Source organism: Puntigrus tetrazona, chromosome 18, assembly GCF_018831695.1.
Source record: "Puntigrus tetrazona isolate hp1 chromosome 18, ASM1883169v1, whole genome shotgun sequence".
Taxonomy (NCBI): domain Eukaryota; kingdom Metazoa; phylum Chordata; class Actinopteri; order Cypriniformes; family Cyprinidae; genus Puntigrus; species Puntigrus tetrazona.
This window is the reverse complement of record NC_056716.1, coordinates 315,164-321,988: the sequence shown is the minus strand read 5'-3', so window position 1 is coordinate 321,988 and position 6,825 is coordinate 315,164.

Sequence of the window (6,825 nt, the reverse complement as noted above, 5' to 3'; positions counted from 1 at the left end):
TTTCAAATATATACTGAATGTATGTGCTTTTATATATACACATAATAAATAAACAGAAAACATACATACATATGTAAAACATACATAAGTAAAATATATATTATGTATTATATTATGTAAAAAATTATGTTTTAAATGTGATTGATTGCTATATTTTTTTTTTTTATTATTATTTTAGCATAACGTTAATGAAAAATATATGTTGAATAAAAAATGTATAGTCTATATATTCTATAATCTCCTATTACAAAGCTAAATTTTTAAAATCCACAACACCTTGGGATGAGAAATCAAAGCCCTGACAAACACAAGAGTCTTCTTTAAGGAAACATTTGAAAAATCCTATCGACTGTAAACCTTTGAATGATAGTATATGCCATTTTTCAAACTAAACTTCATTTTGGAATGTTTAAAATTGATTTCTTTTTTAAATAAATGCCTCCTCATTTTCAAAATTTCTCACGCCTTAGTCTAAACGGCTCATCTGACATTTAAATGTCGCTTTACAACAAGGGACTCGGGCAGCAGCACGGGTCTTACTAACATGCCCCGTCTGTCACTGGGTCTACTGTACGTGCGCGAAACCTTTATTATTAATTCATGCTAGACATTTATGAAGGTCTATTATTGCAGCCGAGGAACGTTTCTATCTTTAATTGAGAGATCCGTTATAATCTCTCTTAGCTCTGTGTGAATGTAAATATGGCATTGTAAAAAGTCAAGGCCGGCAGCAGTTCAATTCCCATTTAAATGAGTCCGAAGGCCTTCAGAGATTGACACTGATGTGAATCGAGCTGTGCAGAATGATGAAATGAGCATCATCTGTCTTTGTAGGATGAGAGAGGTCTAAAAATAACACCGGCGTGAGAAGTGTGCGTGTTTGTGTGGATCAGCACCAGGTGTTTGGGTTCAGGGGCTGATATAATATATCTGTCTTTCGGCCACATACAAGAACACGGACGAGACTCCTACTTGAATTGCCTAAACACAAATGTAATGCCCGAGAGAAAATATAAAACAGACTTTGTTTACTCGCATAGCAAAAGCAGCGATGTTGTGAGAAGGGCACGGGGCTTTCGCGAAGGCCGAGAGAAGCGGAGGGGGAGAGCTCGCCGTAAATGTCTTGAATAATTTCAGATGCCGTGGTGGGTGGTGAAAATTCCTGTAAATATTTGAGAATAATGTCGCTTTATGTTGTGAGAGTCTTTCTGTGAGCCACCACGGTGTTTTCCTGAGCTTGTTATTGAGGCTCGCCGTGGAAATGGCACTGGAGGTCCGCATTCCCTCAGGTCCCACCTAAATAGATTTGTTGTGGTGTGAGGGGAAAATGCTGTAGTTGTGGGCAGGCGGTATAACTGAACGAAAGCCGGCTGGAGCTGGGGCTGTCTGTTATATTTGTTTCTCCGTGAAGCACGTTTCTCGGTTGCGCAAGCCTGAGACATTTCTGCGAATCGGTTTCTTTTAAACGTCTGATTCGAACAGGTTCACAAATGACGTTTATTAAAACGGTTAAGTGCGCAAGCCGGCAGCAGGTGGAACGGAAATAAAATTGTGTTGGAGAGAGGAATGAAACTTGAGGGAGCAGGTGGGTCCTGGATTGGGATAATCTGTCCCAGATGGAGCGAAACATTGCTTGCTTGTATTAATGAGAATAATGTGATATTTCAAAGCCTGTAGTTTAATAAAATGCAAAATAATCATAGCAGTTTATTCTCTGTCCAGTAAGTGTTTCATTATCATTGAACTAGCTATTGGAGAAAGGATCAGATAGCTCAAATCAGTTTTAACGCTCATCTATATCTTAGTCAACATGAGGCTGGGCGTTACTGGTGATAAAAAGTTAATGTTATAATATTTCAAGCTGTTATTTTTATTGACTTCATCATTTTTTTTTTTTTAATTTGATCATTTGTTATTACTCAGAAACTGTAGACTTATTGTATAAAATTAGACATTTATGTATACCATTTAAAAGTACAGCAAGGACCCATGAAACAAGGATCAACTTTTTTTTAAATAAATGTATTTTTAATTTTGTTAAGATAAATGTTTGAACGTTCTGTTTGGTAAACAATCTTATCACAGTATATTATATAAGCATTAAGAAATTTTAAGCATCACACCCGTTTTCAACATTGATAATATTACGAAATATTTCTTGAACACCAAATCAATATATTGAAATTTCAGGACATTAAATGGCTAATGTTTCAAAATATTTCATATTTTGACTATATTTTTGATCAAATATGGGCATTTTTTAAAAGGCATCAAAAAATAAATGACCCTAAACTTGTAGTGTAAATATCTTCATGCATATAAATGTAAAACTTATTAAATATAATTTTTGTTGTGTTATTTTATTAAAAATGATTATATTCAGCTAGTGTTTTATTCATGATGCTTCCTTGGAACAAAAATATAACATAAAAATAATGTTTAAAATATAACGTAGCATCAAAATCCAAAAAAATATCAAGTTGTTTTTTTTTTTACATTTTAGATTTACATTTATTAAAGGTTATAAATATTTAAATCGCCCAACCTTAACCGATTTACTGGATCTGTCCTTTAGTTTTGACCTTTGACCTCATTATTTCCCCAACAAATGCTTAAATATACCCCGTGACCTTTATTCTCAAACCAGCCTGGATTTTAAGCTATTTTAGGAATCTAAATTTAGGCAAGTCAGGTCTGCATGACTCATCGCGTAACACAAACATTCAATGACCAGGGATATTATAATATAGCACATCACTGGTTGAACATAATCTGCCCTTCCTGTGTGTGTGTGTGTGTCACTTATTTAGCTTTTGTGTGTATGTGTGTGTGTGTGTGGGCATGAGTGCAGTGACTCATACAGGCAGCAGATTGAATCAAGAGGGAACAATAGATTTTAGCCGAACAAATGGTCAGATGGATAAGGCACGGATCAAAGAGCCGCATTACCTGCCTTGTTTTACTTTCTGTAGGCCTCGACAGCAGCACTCTGATTCTTCTTACATCCTCCACAACGACAAAACAACATCTCTCACAGAGAGGAAGGGCCACACCGCTGGGCCTCAGGCAGCTGGAGACTATTTTAAACTGAGATCCATGTTTCCTTTGGCCTCAGTGGACCTCCGCCTCTGCTTTTACTTCAGACATCAAGTATCAGTTTTATGCAGCATCAGTAAAGCACTGAGGAATATGAACAGACTCAAAGCAGCTCAATTAGATGTGGTATGTTTTTTTTTTTTTTTTTACCCCGTTCACGCCTTCTGGGCTCCTTATCAGGGCTTAACAAATCTGCAGCCACAAGTGCCAAGTGTTTTTTTTTTTCTGAGATAAATGCTAATAGGTTTCAAAAACCGTTTTGCATATGCTTGCTCTGAGGCTACACATTGGAAGAATCATCTTTTGTCCTTGGAATATCTCTGTTACTCTGTTTGCCTGTTTTTCTGGTCGCATTTACATTGTTTCATGAACTTTTACGCTCAAAACCGATGGGTGCGTTCATGAATTCAGAGGGCGATGGATTTCCCAACAAATGTGAATTATTTGCACTGACCAGATAATTCATACATTACACTACGCTACTGACAATGAATAATAGACTTTTTTTTTTTTTGGCAGACAAAATTTAGCCAATGTCTTATCTGCTATAAAAAAATCCCATAGTTTTGTCTCTTCAAGTGACACATTTTCTCATCTTCCTCAGAAAAAAATCTAGTTTATTTTCTCATTCTAAAGATGTCACATACATTATTATGATTGATCATGGCAATACACTATCAAGACAGTATTTTTAAATAATGATGGATTACTGAGAGTGAGGTTCCGACATAGAAATTGGCCCAGAAATTGCAGATATTTATTTAGAGTTTTCCCTTCTGATAATATTTTTTTCCCCATATAATACAAAATATAAGAGTTACTTTAGGGGTTTTAACAAACGTTGTTACAGAAGAGAACTGACAGCCTTTTTAATTGGTTAACCAGCGTAACATGTCGTTCCAGTTTGTCCAGTTGCGCGACATTGGAGTTAGAGTGAAGTTGCTTTACATGTCATTTGAATACGGTGCCTTTAGAGCAGTTCTGTTTACACTCAAACGCTCTTCGCTCATCGTTTAACGTTACCCTGACCTGTCAGGTTCACCGAAATCTGATAGGCGATTAGAGCGAAAGATAGAGAAAGGGATATTCCCACGCTAGAAATACGACGAGGGTTTCTTTATTGTCTTTTTTACACCCAATGTCAATTATCTTTGCACCTATAGCTGATGTAACAATATGGACGGTGTTGTTTTCTTGTCATTTTTTGTTAGTTAGCATGTTAACACAATGTTCCACCCACACATCTGTAGTGACATCAGGGCATACTGTCTATATTAATGATAAAAATGAGAATGTGGCTGCCTTGTTCGGCTGATTAATTTATTTATACAGACTCTGTGTATCTCTGATCGTTCTCTTTTGCTCATCTTTATACTTTCCCTTCTACTAACTTTCAAGGCTCAATTTGTTCGCTGTTGATGCGTGAAAGGACTTGTTGGTTAATCTTATTTCTCCAGACGTCTGAGCTATTGAATTTCTTGAGGTTTCTCATCCGAGGTGAAGGAGGCTTGTGAATCACTTCTGGCATCATAGACGGGAAGAGACAGCGGTTTGCTTAACAGAAGGATTAGAAAGTTAATTGAAAAGACCTTTTGAACCTTGTTTCATCCACGGGAGCCTTATTTTACTGTCTATTCAATATCATGTGCTGGAATCCTACAAAGAGAAAATAATTGAAAGAATCCTCTTTCTACCTTTGTGGATATAAGTGGGAGGACTTTTAAAGATATGCTTGTTTCATTTGCTTATGATCAAAGGACACCAGGATTTCACCAACCTAAGTTAGCTTCAAGTTTAAGGGGATACATATCCTTTAGTATTGTCATAAATAGTGAAACGGTTTCCCCTTTTGCAGAGAACTGATACACTACAGAACTGAAAAAATAGTTAACATAAAATACATTTTGCAGTATTGGATATCGGCATTGTTCATGGTATTGCATTTGATGAAAATGTTAGTCGTGTAGCACTGTCCAATCTGTTGGCTTTCATCATGGCTTATAAGTAGCTGATCTTATATCCAGTTGTTAAATAACCCCCTCAAAAAAAGCAGAAGGTCATAAGTAAAGGCATGTGCAAGTGACGTCTTATTCCAAGGGTGTTTATGTCACCTGATTGATCTTCTTTTTGATCCCTCTTGCTTTTTTTTTTCTCTCCAGCGTCCTCTGACTGTCACAATCGATTTTGGAGATACGCAGCCTTTACGATCTCTTTGCAAGCTGCCAAAAATCTCCAAGCTGCATGATGGACTACGTCAAATTGCCATCTATTTTTATCCATGAATGAGCTCATTTCGTGACAGTGCCTCGTTGATGCCTCTGTATCAAATAGCAGGATGTAAAGTAGACATTAACTGAGATAAGTGTCTTGGGTTGACCAGTCAAGGTATAAATTTATGCTGTATGGACACTCAGACTGTCATCATATTCATGATGTGTTGTCAGAGACGTGTCTTTTTCAGATACTGAACAGATTGCTCTTTATCTGTCTTCAAAGACAGGCGGAGACCTTTTCCATCTCATACCTCTCAGAGAGGTCATTGGTTTAATGGTTGAAGTGGCTTTTCCATGTCAACTTTAGGGCAATTGACTGTCCGATAAACATTTAGTGATTTGAGAAAGCGTTAGCCGGCAACACACACTAATGACTGATACGTAGCTACATATAAGCAGGACTGTATAAATCTAGGCCTGGATGTGCTTTGTACAGTAGTCAATCGCAGACTTGTCTGTTGAACACGAGAACACAGCGATCAATCAAACGCGTTAAAGACAGACAGTCAGTGAAGTCCTGTGTTTTTAGAGGTATTGAGTGGATTCTGAGTACTACACAATCACAAACCCTTTCATTATAATCCAAGTGTTGATACAATAGAAATAATAGAGACGGCAACTTTAATTGTAATTGAAGTTTTGCAAAAGCGCAGAAGTGCACTTGATTTACAGCTTCAGTGATTATAAATGGAGTGCAGGGTTAATTCCAAATGTGTGTTTTCTTATTCTTTAAAAAACTCGCTTTTTTGTTAAAACGACCTCAACTTTTTTGTAGAGAGATTGCACTTTTTGTATCATTTTGAACCGTGTTTATATTGGCACTTTTGATTTGAAATGTTACTTTTGTTGTTTTAATAAAGACAGTAAGTGGTCACTAGGTAAGTGATTTTAGGGCTGTTGCAGATTAATTAAATTGGTTAATTAAAGTTAAATAACATTAAAATTGTTAAAAATGTTACATTTGAATCCATGGCAGTAATTTTTTGACTGTTTTTAGGCTTTTATAGGCTTTAGTATCATCATAAACACAGTGCTATTGTGAATTCAAAAAAACTGTGATTAAATTAAATATATGCTTTGCAGGTTTAATATGCACTTAATTTATATGCATGTAGGATATGTCTAGCTCCGAGTGGCTCCATTCACAGTAAATGCTTCTCAGCACAAGCTGTTATCATTTGCATGCATGGACCTCCAACTCCATATAACATGTTGCTTATAACGTTGGTCTATCAGATTTATACATTTACAAAACTACAGGACAAAGTATTATCTTTCTTAACATTAAATGTTAGATGCCGTGAGTTTGCATGTTTTGAAGTCCACATGTAATTGTTCAAGAAATTAAGCATTTATGTCATAAAATAATTGGGCAAATAATTTCTAGGTGGATAATTTTAAAGATTAAGATGACATTTTAATATTGTTTAGCCAATATTAAACAAGGATTAGCTTG